Source organism: Eulemur rufifrons, chromosome 9 (genome assembly GCF_041146395.1).
Source record: "Eulemur rufifrons isolate Redbay chromosome 9, OSU_ERuf_1, whole genome shotgun sequence".
In the NCBI taxonomy this organism is placed as follows: Eukaryota; Metazoa; Chordata; class Mammalia; order Primates; family Lemuridae; genus Eulemur; species Eulemur rufifrons.
In genome coordinates, this window is record NC_090991.1 from 39,284,534 (window position 1) to 39,298,854 (window position 14,321).

At 46.4% G+C, this 14,321-nt stretch overlaps 3 non-coding genes across 3 annotated transcripts; 2 read left to right on the top strand and 1 right to left on the bottom strand.

Annotated features, from left to right (window-relative positions):
• Positions 1-349: 349 nt before the first annotated feature.
• Positions 350-540, top strand: LOC138392642 (U2 spliceosomal RNA). The gene has a single exon (XR_011234935.1). It is a non-coding gene; the product is annotated as a U2 spliceosomal RNA (small nuclear RNA).
• Positions 541-7,210: 6,670 nt separating this feature from the next.
• Positions 7,211-7,401, top strand: LOC138392817 (U2 spliceosomal RNA). Its single transcript, XR_011235082.1, has one exon. It is a non-coding gene; the product is annotated as a U2 spliceosomal RNA (small nuclear RNA).
• A 4,971-nt stretch (positions 7,402-12,372) lies between these two features.
• LOC138392818 (U2 spliceosomal RNA) lies at positions 12,373-12,563 on the bottom strand. Its single transcript, XR_011235083.1, has one exon. It is a non-coding gene; the product is annotated as a U2 spliceosomal RNA (small nuclear RNA).
• Positions 12,564-14,321: the final 1,758 nt, after the last annotated feature.

Consider the following 14,321-nt stretch of genomic DNA (forward strand, 5'->3'; position numbering starts at 1 on the left):
GGGCGCTCCCGGTGGGTGGCGTGGAGGGGCAGGGGCGGGCGCCGCTCCCGCCCGGCTTCTCCAAGCCAGGAGCCGAGCCCCAGGCCGGGAAGCGGAGCGCCGCAGCCACGCCGACGCGCGCCGGAGTGGGCGGGCCATGCAAATGCGAACGGCGCTCCCGCCACGGTGCAGACAGAGATGTAAGGATTCGCGGGAGAACGTAGACGACGCACAAATGTGCGGAATAGCCTGGTGTTTTCCATGGGCGCGCGGAGAGAGGCAGGGGGAGGTGGGTCGCGCGAGCCGCGGCTCGCCGTGAGTGTAATGTGGGCGGTAGCAGGGCGCTGCCGGCGAGGCGGGGTCGGTCGGCATCGCTTCTCGGCCTTTTGGCTAAGATCAAGTGTAGTATCTGTTCTTATCAGTTTAATATCTGATACGTCCTCTATCCGAGGACAATATATTAAATGGATTTTTGGAGCAGGGAGATGGAATAGGAGCTTGCTTCGTCCACTCCACGCATCGACCTGGTATTGCAGTACTTCCAGGAACGGTGCACCCCCTCGGGGGTTCAATAATGCTTGTTCTTAATAACAGATCACGAGGTCTTAACGGCTGAAGTTTTGCTCTGCGGATGGGGGAGGTCTTGTTTTACTTTTTTTCGCTCGTCTGTGTGTGTGTGTGTGTGTGTGTGTGTGTGTTTCTGTGTCTGTGTCTGTGTCAGGAGTCATCTGCCAAAGCTTCCTCATACATTTACCGCCTCTTTTCCGACGGTTTTCTTCCTTCGCTTGCTTTGACCTCGCCTTCTGGCCGCTGGCTATTTTCTCTTCCCCTCCCTTCGTGCTGCTGGGCCTGTGGATAGGGGTAGACAAGGTGTTCCCCTATGTCCTTGTTGCTGGCAGGACATTCTCCCTCAATGATCTTAAAACCCCTGCAGCTCTGCATCTTCTGACCGCCTTACTATAAATACTGCTTCCTGATAAAGCCATCTAGTAACCCCACCCCAATTCATGCCTTCAAGGTTTCAGCTTCTGGCTCATGCTTGCTTTCTGGAACACTACTTTAGTCATTACTGGCAGTGATTTCAACTTCTATATGGATGATCCTAGTTGGGGTCGTGGGGGAGGGGGTGGCTCTCTACTGGGGACCGCGAAGATCTAAACCTAATGCAGGGGGAAATAAATCATTTCTTTGATTGTGATCCACCATTAGTACCAGATTTTGACCTTTCCACCAAAATCCCAATGGTGGTTACAAATCAGGGGTGGAGAAGAAGAAGGGCCCATGGGGGCCGAGGTCCTCCATACCAGGTCTCTATTAAGATCGTGAGGTTGCAGTTCCCTTGTCTCAACCTATGGCAGTAGGCTTCTGCCTGGGCAGACGCTATAATGAGGAACAGTTTCCGGTAGAAATACACAAGGTAGACGCACATGTGAAGAAATGGGCACTACCTCTCGTTCGGCCTCCAGTTTTTAGGACTTAAATCCCATCCACTGGGTTTAGTCTTAGCCCTAAGACTCTCTCTTTCCGGACCCCTACCATCCGAAACAAATGACAGGCACCCGAGGTCATACTTACAAAAGTCTTCCCTGATGGGGAAGGAAGACACGCTCTTCTGCGTCTATAGCACTGCATGTCAACCTTGGCAGTGGTAAGTCAGAACCACCTGATGGCTGGGTTGCATCCTGCTGACGCCCCATGCTCACCAGACAGCAATTGAATTAGAATCTTTGGGGCAGGCTCCAGGCTGTTGTACTTCAAAGCTCCCCAAGTGATTGGGTGGCTCGGTGTGTGCGTCCAGAAACACCCCTTCGAATGTCCAGTGAAGACGCCGGTCCACTCGGTCTGAAACAATGAATTTTCCAAGACAGTGAAAGCGTTCCACGGTGGGCTCTCGGTAACCAGCGTGCGAACGAGGGAATGGCAAATCCCCTGGTTTTGTCAGACAGGAGGCCACCTGGTCTAGCGGGGAGGCCTTCCGATCCAGATTGAGACATGTCGAGGGCCAGTTCCCTGCCTTCTATGTGGTGGCCACTCTGCAGAACCGCAGAAGTTTAATTTGGCTATTACAGAGACTGGTGACACCACACAGGCACCAAGAGGGAACGAAAAGGCCTGTAACTCACGTAACAAGGCTTTCCTGGGAGAGCAGAGTGGCTCCCAGGCAGGTTGGAAAATGGCTTGAGAGCAAGGAAAAGAGACTGGATTGGTGGTTTTTATGGTGGTGTTGGGGCGTGGCGGGACTGAGGGTTCCCGAGGGCGGGGGCAGGCGCGTGATTGGCAGGTGCCAATGGAGGGCGCACTTGGGCTTTGTTAGCTTGCCCAGATGTTGGGCAGGAGGGGAAGTAGGATGGCCGAGGCTTAAAATTAGCTGTCAGCAGTCAAACGCCAAAAATGAAGTCAGGAAAATATTGCATGATCTCACTTGGACGTGGAGTCTTAAAAAAAAAAAAGAAAGAAAAGAAAAGAAAATGAAGCATTTATTCAGGGCAACTTGAATCCATGCTCCTGGGCAGGGGGGAATATTATTACATATAATTTTAAAAATTATAAATAAAAATAAAATGTTTAAGAAGATCAAATGTACAGAGATAGGAAACCAAAGAGTGGTTCTCATGGCCGGGGTGGGGGCGGGGTTTGGAAAGGCGGAGATGCAGGTCAGAGGATACAAAGTAGCAGATACGTAGGATGAACAAATCCAAGGATCTCATGTACAACATGAGGACTACAGTTCATAAAATTGTATGAGGGATTTTTGTTGCATAAGTAGATTTTAGCTGCTCTTGTCACACACAGAAAAGTAACTATGTGAGATGACAGAAATGTTATTCTGCTTCACCATAGTAACCATTTTACTATCTAGGTGCATCCCATAACATCATGTTGTAAATCTCAGATATACACAGTGATATTGGAAAAAAAGGACTATTTGCATAGTTTTCCCCATTCCCACTTCTGTCAATATCTTCCTGTCTCTAGCTTCTCTAATGTACGCACATATAATTGCACGCAGTTATAACATCCCGTTAAGCTAAATCACTAGGTCTCAACATTTACTCACTAGGACAAAGCCAAAGGCCATTACGTGTTCCCAGGATATCCGGCTCTTTGAGACAGACACATATAAGGTATATAAGGACTCCTCAGGTAAGGCTTCCTGGTCGTGAGGGCTCTGAGACAGTCGTGTGCTTGGTCCGTCTCCTCACGTTAGTAGACCCCTACTTTAGGGTGGTAGGCAAGCTTTCTGAAAGGGTAGCTCAGACCCCGATGCCGATGCCCTGAATAATCCTCCTAAAAGGATAACCGGGATGGTGACAATGTTCAAGCATTAAGCAGGCCTACGTCCTCAAGAACCATTATATTTTTCATTTTACAATCCCAACTTTTGAGATCAGCAGGAAGGGTCGATATAGCTGTCCGTAGTGGTGAAGAAAGGGTGGTAATCTTGAAATAATTCACTTATTTAACAACGTCTACCACTATCTAGTGGGTTCCGAGTATCCTTTCGTGTAGCATGTACTGGTGGCTGCCCACAGCTCTTTGGTTTACCACTCTACTGGGAATGATTGATCTGAATAGTTTCTTTGTCATTAAAGCGGTTAGGAAAGATTTAGAGGTTTAAAACTTTTTAGTCCATAAGATGTTACACAGTGGCTGAATCATCCCCTGAACTGCTGTGAAAATGAGATTTCAAAAACCAAGAAGTGGCCTGGCCGGGCGCGGTGGCTCACGCCTGTAATCCTAGCACTCTGGGAGGCCGAGGCAGGAGGATCGCTTGAGGTCAGGAGTTCGAGACCAGCCTGAGCAAGAGTCAGACACACACCGCCTCCCCCCCGCCCCCCATCTCTGCTAAAATAGAAAAAAATTAGCCGGGCGTGGGTGGCGCCTCTTGTAGTCCCAGCTGCTCGGGAGGTTGAGGCGCGGAGGATCGCTTGAGCCCAGGAGTTTGAGGTTGCTGTGAGCTAGGCTGAGGACGCCAAGGCACTCTGGCCCAGACAACAGAGCGAGAGTCTGTCTAAAAAAAAAAAAAAAAAAAATTCTGGCCACTTCTCACCCGGTACACTGCTACCACCCGGGCCCAGGCCCGCAGGATCTCTTTCCTGGGAGAACGATGCAGTGTTTTCCTCGCTGGTCTTCCCGCTTCTCTGCCCTCGGCCGGGCCCGGTCAGGCTGGTCGGAGTGCTCTTGTGAACATGTAAGTCACGGTGGGTCTTACCGGGCCACTCCCCTACGCAGAACCCTTCCTCGGCTGGCCTTCTCCCGCAGGAGGGGAGTCCACAGGGCCCTGCCCGATCGATCCTCCTTCCTCTCCCCCTTATCTCTCTGACCTCGCCGCCTCCTCCTCCCTCTCTTCCAGTTCAAATCTCACCATCTCAGTGTACCTGTCCCTAACTAATCAAGATACCCACAACCATAAGACTTTCTCACATTATCATGTTATTTTCTTTGCAGCTCTTTTCGCTCTTGAGTGCTATGTTAATTTAATTTATTGCTTGCTTGTTTGGTATCTATTTCTACCCCCATCAGAATGTGAACTTCTTTTTTTTTTTTTTTTTTTTTGAGACAGAGTCTCACTCTGTTGCCCGGGCTAGAGTGAGTGCCGTGGCGTCAGCCTAGCTCACAGCAACCTCAGACTCCTGGGCTTAAGTGATCCTACTGCCTCAGCCTCCCAAGTAGCTGGGACTACAGGCATGCGCCACCATGCCCGGCTAATTTTTTCTATATATATATTTTTACTTGGCCAGATAATTTCTTTCTATTTTTAGTAGAGACGAGGTCTCGCTCTTGCTCAGGCTGGTCTCGAACTCCTGATCTCGAGCGATCCACCCGCCTCGGCCTCCCAGAGTGCTAGGATTACAGGCGTGAGCCACCGCGCCCGGCCCAGAATGTGAACTTCTTGAGAGCAAGGCCTCCCCTGTGCCTGGAAGAATGTGTTTGGCACATAATAGGAGCTCCATGAATATTTTTGAAATGAATAAATGAAATTTTTCATCTAACTTTAACATCATATTGTGAATATTTTCCCACAGTTTTAAATATTCAGAACAAGGGGTGTGAACTCTTGATCCACAGTCCAGATCTGGCCTAAAGATACATTTTATTTGGCTTATTACATAATGTTGTCTGAGCTGTAACTTACAGTCAAGTGCACATATCTTAAGCATACAACTTGAATTGAGCTAATGTGAATACCAGTGTAACCGTCTCCCAGATCAACATGTAGGACATTTCTGGTACCCAAGAAGGTGCTCTCAGATCTCTCTCCAGCCATTCTCCCTCCCACAGGATAACTTGCTTACAGATAATTTTTTAAAATCAGCTTCTAACATTTAAAACTTGGGAGACTTCACATAAAATCCAGAGTTCCCACATCTCTTACAAAATTCAAAGATCTGTCAACACAGGACCTGCTTTCTCTTTGGCCACAGTTTGTGGTAGCTATCCGAACAGTTGGCATGTGTTCCCCAGTTTGCCTGCAGTCTTCACCCCCCCTTCCTTCTGTCCATGACCTTGAAATTAATTGCCAGTTGCCATAATTTCATTTGAATTGTTTTTCTTATGATGGAGAAATATTTCTCTTCCAATGTCTCTATAAAAAAGTAAAAACATGAATGGTAGACAGAAAAGGTGTCTTATACATGGTCCACTTCATTCATTTGTATTTCTGGCCTTTTAGGTGTGTGTTAGGCACCCTAATTCTACATAATTGTGTTTAAAGTATGCGCAGTGTTCTGTTGTATGTATCATTTATTTACCCAGTCTTCTGCTGTAGAACATATAAGTTATTTCTGTTTTTTTTTATATTATAAAGAATGATTTACAGATTAATCTTTATGCACATCATGATTTTATTAGGATAACATTTTAGAAGTGGAATTTCTGGATCAAAACAGTTTTATTTTTAAGATTTTTGGCCGGGCGAGGTGGCTCACGCCTGTAATCCTAGCACTCTGGGAGGCCGAGGCGGGTGGATCGCTCGAGGTCAGGAGTTCGAGACCGAGTTCGAGCAAGAGTGAGACCCCGTCTCTACTAAAAATAGAAAGAAATTATATGGACAACTAAAATATATATATACAAAAAATTAGTCGGGCATGGTGGCGCATGCCTGTAGTCCCAGCTACTCGGGAGGCTGAGGCAGTAGGATCGCTTAAGCCCAGGAGTCTGAGGTTGCTGTGAGCTAGGCTGACGCCACGGCACTCACTCTAGCCCGGGCAACAGAGTGAGACTCTGTCTCAAAAAAAAAAAAAAAAAAAAAAAGATTTTTGATGCATATTGCCAAATTGCCTGGTTGTAGTATGAGTTGATATAATCTGGAGATCGTTGTGTAATATGGAGTATTCATTTCCCTACATCTGTGCCTACATCTCCTCCCCCTACTCCCCCCCTCGCCCCTCGCCCCGCCGGGGCCAGTCGGGACTCCCTCCCACGCGGTTCCTTGGGGCCCACGCTGGGGCGTGTGAGCTGGCGGTTCCCTCTGCCTTTCCAGGCTCCTGCCCCCCTCCCCGCGCAGAGGCGGACTGACAGCGCAGCCGAGGAAGCTCACTTTCCAAGGGCCCCTTTTCCCGGGAGTCTGTCCACCCCTTGAACCTGCCAGAGCGTGCCTTCCCCGGGGACTCTCCTCTGGGGACGCCCTCACCCCCACCCCCCCCAAAGTCGTTGATCTCGTCTCTTCAAAAACTCCTCGGGCAAGACGGTTGGGAAACGGATAAGCAGGATGGAGACGTCAGTATCGGTGTCTGGGTCTGTGCGCGCGTACCCATTAATATAATAAAGCAGGGACAGTAGGCTGACGTTAGGTGGCGGGTATACGGCTGTTCACCGTACCGTTCTGTCAACGTGTGTTTGAAAAAAAATTTTTTTTAAATGTTGGAAGGGAAAACCTCATAGAGCTCTCTTTTTTTGCTCTGAGCTTTTCCTCCCTCAAGGCGATGAGGCTGGAGGCACCTTCCCGCGAAGCCTGCGTTTTACCCGCGCTCGGCTGAGAGCGGGCGCGGCGCGAGCGGGGCGGGGCATGCAAATTTAAAATGGCTGGTCGGCCCGGGAGCTATGGGAGCAAAAAAGAGAACGTGATTAGTCCCCAAATAAGTAACAGTCTAACAAACTGTGCATCTCTTACAAATTGTGACAGTAAACACACTATTAAACTGTGGGAGAGGGGGAGGCTGACTTTTCTCACCGTGAGCTGAAGATGTGTGGAAGAAAGAGTGTCGTGGGCGAAGGCACCGTTCAAGTTATCGCTTCTCGGCCTTTTGGCTAAGATCAAGTGTAGTATCTGTTCTTATCAGTTTAATATCTGATACGTCCTCTATCCGAGGACAATATATTAAATGGATTTTTGGAGCAGGGAGATGGAATAGGAGCTTGCTCCGTCCACTCCACGCATCGACCTGGTATTGCAGTACTTCCAGGAACGGTGCACCCCCTCGGGGGATCACAAATGCGTGGTTTTAACAACAGCCTAACTAACGACTGTGTCTTTCCGGCCTTGGCGCTGTCGGTTTTGCGTCTTCGGGCAGAGAAAGTAGTCTCTGTCTTGCGGTGCTGTCCCACCCTCCTCGCGCCTGGTTGTTTTTTTCTGTCTTGCCTAGTGCGCCGCCTGCTGGAGTCGGGCATCTGACGTGAACCGACAAAATGCCTCACGGGTAATACGTTAGTGTGTTGTGGGAATTCCCTGGACTTCGACGATAAGAATACAGACCAAGGAAGTATATATGCCTAGGGGAGAAAGGGTTTCTTTGGCCCAGAAAGCTCGGAAGGGCAGCTCTCCAGAGTCCCCGAGGTGTACCCCTTGGAAACCTTGTGGGTAAAGCTAACGGAGGACCTCAGCGCCCAGATGAGGTAGAATTTTGGAATTATTAGGAGATAACAAATATTCCCAAGTAATTTGCACTGTTGGAAACCAAAGTGATATGCAAATTATGTCCAAAGTGAGTAGTATGTAATAAGAATAGTGTAGAATCAAATTCAAAACAATTAGCAATAGAAGAAAGCAATTAAGACTCAGGCCTTTTACCCTACCACTTTCAGAGACTGATGGGAGGATCACTTCAGCGGAGGCTGCAATGAGCTACGATGATGCTACCGCACTCTAGTCTGGGAAATAGTGTCTCAAAAAAAAAAAAAAAAATCCAAGGACTACTTACTTGATAACGTCAACGTCAATAAAATTGATAAACCTATAGCCCAAGTTGAAATAGAATGAATGTTGTCCTGGCGCGGTGTCACGCTTGTAATCCTAGCACTCTGGGAGGCCCACGAGGGAGGATCCCTTGAGCTCAAGAGTTGGAGACCAGCCTGAGCAAGAGTGAGAGCCCATCTCTACTAAAAAAATAGAACGGGGCCGGGCGCGGTGGCTCACGCCTGTAATCCTAGCACTCTGGGAGGCCGAGGCGGGAGGATCGTTTGAGCTCAGGAGTTCGAGACCAGCCTGAGCAAGAGCGAGACCCCATCTCTACTAAAAATAGAAAGAAATTATGTGGACAGCTAAAAAATATATATATATAGAAAAAATTAGCCGGGCATGGTGGTGCATGCCTGTAGTCCCAGCTACTCGGGAGGCTGAGGCAGGAGGATCGCTTTGAGCTCAGCAGTTTGAGGTTGCTGTGAGCTAGGCTGACGCCACGGCACTCACTCTAGCCTGGGCAACAGAGTGAGACTCTGTCTCAAAAAAAAAAAAAAAAAATAGAACGAAATTAGCTGGACAACTAAAAATATATAGAAAAAATTAGCCGGGCATGGTTGCGTATACCTGTAGTCCCAGCTACTCGGGAGGCTGAGGCAGGATGAGCCTATGAGTTGGAGGTTGCTGTGAGCTAGGGTGATGCCACAGCACTCTAGCCCGGGCAATAGAGTGAGACTCTGTCTCAAAAAAAAAAAAAAAAATATATATATATATATATATATACACACACATACATATATATATGTTTGTGTGTGTGTGTTTCCTCTATCAATTACTTAGAGAGGTATGTTAACATCTATAAAAATTATGAAATCTGTCCTTTTTTATGTCTATAAAATTTCCTTTATATAAGAATAAAATTGGCCGGGTGCGGTGGCTCACGCCTATAATCCTAGCACTCTGGGAGGCCGAGGTGGGTGGATTGTTTGAGCTCAGGAGTTCGAGACCAGCCTGAGTAAGAGCGAGACCCCCTCTCTACTAAAAAAATAGAAAGAAATGAGCTGGACAGCTAAAATCATATATATAGAAAAAAATTAGCCAGGTATGGTGGCACATGCCTGTAGTCCCAGCTACTCGGGAGGCTGAGGCAGTAGGATTGCTTAAGCCCAGGAGTTTGAGGTTGCTGTGAGCTACGCTGACACCACGGCACTCTAGCCCAGGCAACAGAGTGAGACTGTCTCAAAAAAAAAAATAAATAAATAAAATAAAATAAAATAAAATTGTACTGGAAACAGAGGCCAAAAGTATTATTCCCATGTATAATAAAATCACAGGAGAGAATACGAGATATAACTCTATGCCCACAGATTTGATAACCTTGGTGAAGTAGACCAATTTCTTGGAAAGAAACAATCTGCCAAAAACACAAAATGAGATGATGTAAACTGTAAAATATCTGTTACAGAAATTGAGTCTGTAATTAATAACTTTTCGTATCAGAAAGCATGAATCACATGGTCTTACCATATGATGCACCAGTCAAAAATCCTTGGTATTTACCCAAATGAGTTGAAAACTATGTCTACATAAAAACCTGCAGTGGGATGTTTACAGGAGCTTTATATTCATAAGTACCTATGAACTCAGAGAAGCATCAGATGGAGTCACTGGTGATTGTCAAACATTTAAGAAGGAAATTATACCAGCAGTTTCAGGCTGTAGTAAGCAAGCTATGATGATGCCACTGCACTGCAGCCTGGGGAACACTGTCTCTAAAATGAAAAAGAAAAAAAATACTATCTTACAAAATATATAGAGTCATGGCATCAATGACAGTTATGTTCAAAGAAACACATCATTATGCAATTTCGCTGTTGCACAAGCATAGAATATACTCACACAAACCTAGATGTTAAGGCCTGCTACATACCTAGGCTATGTGGTATAGCCTGTTGCTCCTAGGCTACAGATCTATACAGCATGTTACTGTACTAAATATAATAGTAGGCCTGGTGCAGTGGCTCATGCTTTTAATCCTAGTACCCTGGGAGGCCAGGATAAGAGGATTGCTTGAGGTCAGGCGTTTAAGACCAGTGTGAGCAAGAGCAAGACCCCTTCTTCACAAAAAATAGAAAAATTAACCAGGTGTTGTGGCAAGTGCCTATAGTCCCAGCTACATGGGAGGCTGAGGTAGGAACATCACTTGAGCCCAGGTGTTTGAGGTCACAGCAAACTATGATGATGCCACTGCACTCTAGGTAGGGGGACAGTGAAGCTCAGTCTCGAAAATAAATAAATAATACATAATATAGGCAATTGTAACACAATGGTATTTGTGTACCTGAATATATTTAAATATAGAAAATGTGTTGCACTATAATGCTACAACATCTATGGCATCACTGCACAATAAGGAATGTTTCAGCTCCATTATAATCTTATGGGACCACCATCATATATGTTGTGGTGCATTGTTGATCAAAATGTCATTATAAAGCACATAATTATGTAATATGAAGCAAACTACAAAACTGAAATGAATCAAAGAACAAAATTAATGGAGAGATATTCTATGTTCGTGGATAGGAAGATTCAATGTTGTCATAGTTTATAGCAGCTATAGTCATACTTGCCAAAACTTGAAAGCAACCAAGATATCTTTCAATATCAGCAAATAAGACAAGGCCAGGCGAGGTGGCTCACACCTGTAATCCTAGCACTCTGGGAGGCCAAGGTGGGAGGATCACATTGAACTCAGGAGTTTGACACCAGCCTGAGCAAGAGCAAGACCTCATCTCTACTAAATATAGAAATTAGCCAGGTGTCTTGGAATGTGCGTGGAGTCCCAGCCACTCTGGAGGCTTAGGCAGCTGGATGGCTTGACCAGTTACAGATTCCTTTGTTCCTTCTCCACTTCCACTGCTTCACTTGACCGGCCTCAAAAAAAAAAAAAAAAAAGTAAATGAAAAGTAAGAAAGATAATGTCCTATGCATTATTTCGATGGATAAACCATGGTACACCCAGACAGTAGACTGTTACTTAGCACTAAAATGAAATGAGGTACGAAGTCACAAAAAGGCACACAAACGTTATATACACATTGTCAAGTGACAGAAACCAATCACACATACTGTGTGATTTCATCTATATGACATTCTGGCAAACGCAAGACAAGGAAGACAGTAATAAGATCAGACATTTTGGAGGAAAGAGGCATAAATCAGTGAAACACAGTGGAATTTTAGGGCAGTGAAACTATTCTGTCTGAATCAATAATGGTGGATACATGTCATTATACTATTTGTCAAAGTTCATAGCATGTGCAACATCATGAACTCTAAATGTCAAGTATGGATACTGGTTGATGATAATGTCTGAATATTGGTCCACTGATTGTGAAAACTGTACCACACTGGTACAGTATGTTGCTGGAGGGGTAGGCTGTGTGCATGGGGGTCGCAGTAGGGCAGGAAGGAATGTGGGAACTCTGTAGTTTCTACTGAACTTTGCTGAGAACATAAAACTGCTCTTAAAAACTCCAAAAAAAAAAAAAACTTAAAAACAACAAAAACAAGACTTTTCCATAAAATTCCCAGCAAACTCTACCAAACACTTAAAAAGAAATAACACCAAATCTACACAGACTCTTCCAAAAAATACAACAGGGAGTACTTCACAATTTATTAGTCCAGCAGTACCATAAGCTGTTTGGAAAGGCCATCCTGGGCACTCTGTTAATTCCTCCTAGACCCCTCCCTACCGTCCACTGCGTAAGAATGGAGCTTACGTCAGAAATGTTTCCTTACTGGGAGATAAAGAGCCTCAGATGTGGCATACAAATAGTTATACATCATATCTTGAGAAAGCTGACCATGTCTAGAATGTGCTCATCTGGTAAACAACAGAGGGTATATACACCTCGGGGACTCTGGAGAGCTGCCCTTCCGAGCTTTCTGGGCCAAAGAAACCCTTTCTCCCCTAGGCATATATACTTCCTTGGTCTGTATTCTTATCGTCGAAGTCCAGGGAATTCCCACAACACACTAACGTATTACCCGTGAGGCATTTTGTCGGTTCACGTCAGATGCCCGACTCCAGCAGGCGGCGCACTAGGCAAGACAGAAAAAAACAACCAGGCGCGAGGAGGGTGGGACAGCACCGCAAGACAGAGACTACTTTCTCTGCCCGAAGACGCAAAACCGACAGCGCCAAGGCCGGAAAGACACAGTCGTTAGTTAGGCTGTTGTTAAAACCACGCATTTGTGATCCCCCGAGGGGGTGCACCGTTCCTGGAAGTACTGCAATACCAGGTCGATGCGTGGAGTGGACGGAGCAAGCTCCTATTCCATCTCCCTGCTCCAAAAATCCATTTAATATATTGTCCTCGGATAGAGGACGTATCAGATATTAAACTGATAAGAACAGATACTACACTTGATCTTAGCCAAAAGGCCGAGAAGCGATAACTTGAACGGTGCCTTCGCCCACGACACTCTTTCTTCCACACATCTTCAGCTCACGGTGAGAAAAGTCAGCCTCCCCCTCTCCCACAGTTTAATAGTGTGTTTACTGTCACAATTTGTAAGAGATGCACAGTTTGTTAGACTGTTACTTATTTGGGGACTAATCACGTTCTCTTTTTTGCTCCCATAGCTCCCGGGCCGACCAGCCATTTTAAATTTGCATGCCCCGCCCCGCTCGCGCCGCGCCCGCTCTCAGCCGAGCGCGGGTAAAACGCAGGCTTCGCGGGAAGGTGCCTCCAGCCTCATCGCCTTGAGGGAGGAAAAGCTCAGAGCAAAAAAAGAGAGCTCTATGAGGTTTTCCCTTCCAACATTTAAAAAAAATTTTTTTTCAAACACACGTTGACAGAACGGTACGGTGAACAGCCGTATACCCGCCACCTAACGTCAGCCTACTGTCCCTGCTTTATTATATTAATGGGTACGCGCGCACAGACCCAGACACCGATACTGACGTCTCCATCCTGCTTATCCGTTTCCCAACCGTCTTGCCCGAGGAGTTTTTGAAGAGACGAGATCAACGACTTTGGGGGGGGTGGGGGTGAGGGCGTCCCCAGAGGAGAGTCCCCGGGGAAGGCACGCTCTGGCAGGTTCAAGGGGTGGACAGACTCCCGGGAAAAGGGGCCCTTGGAAAGTGAGCTTCCTCGGCTGCGCTGTCAGTCCGCCTCTGCGCGGGGAGGGGGGCAGGAGCCTGGAAAGGCAGAGGGAACCGCCAGCTCACACGCCCCAGCGTGGGCCCCAAGGAACCGCGTGGGAGGGAGTCCCGACTGGCCCCGGCGGGGCGAGGGGCGAGGGGGGGAGTAGGGGGAGGAGATGTAGGCACAGATGTAGGGAAATGAATACTCCATATTACACAACGATCTCCAGATTATATCAACTCATACTACAACCAGGCAATTTGGCAATATGCATCAAAAATCTTTTTTTTTTTTTTTTTTTTTTGAGACAGAGTCTCACTCTGTTGCCCGGGCTAGAGTGAGTGCCGTGGCGTCAGCCTAGCTCACAGCAACCTCAGACTCCTGGGCTTAAGCGATCCTACTGCCTCAGCCTCCCGAGTAGCTGGGACTACAGGCATGCGCCACCATGCCCGACTAATTTTTTGTATATATATATTTTAGTTGTCCATATAATTTCTTTCTATTTTTAGTAGAGACGGGGTCTCACTCTTGCTCGAACTCGGTCTCGAACTCCTGACCTCGAGCGATCCACCCGCCTCGGCCTCCCAGAGTGCTAGGATTACAGGCGTGAGCCACCTCGCCCGGCCAAAAATCTTAAAAATAAAACTGTTTTGATCCAGAAATTCCACTTCTAAAATGTTATCCTAATAAAATCATGATGTGCATAAAGATTAATCTGTAAATCATTCTTTATAATATAAAAAAAAACAGAAATAACTTATATGTTCTACAGCAGAAGACTGGGTAAATAAATGATACATACAACAGAACACTGCGCATACTTTAAACACAATTATGTAGAATTAGGGTGCCTAACACACACCTAAAAGGCCAGAAATACAAATGAATGAAGTGGACCATGTATAAGACACCTTTTCTGTCTACCATTCATGTTTTTACTTTTTTATAGAGACATTGGAAGAGAAATATTTCTCCATCATAAGAAAAACAATTCAAATGAAATTATGGCAACTGGCAATTAATTTCAAGGTCATGGACAGAAGGAAGGGGGGGTGAAGACTGCA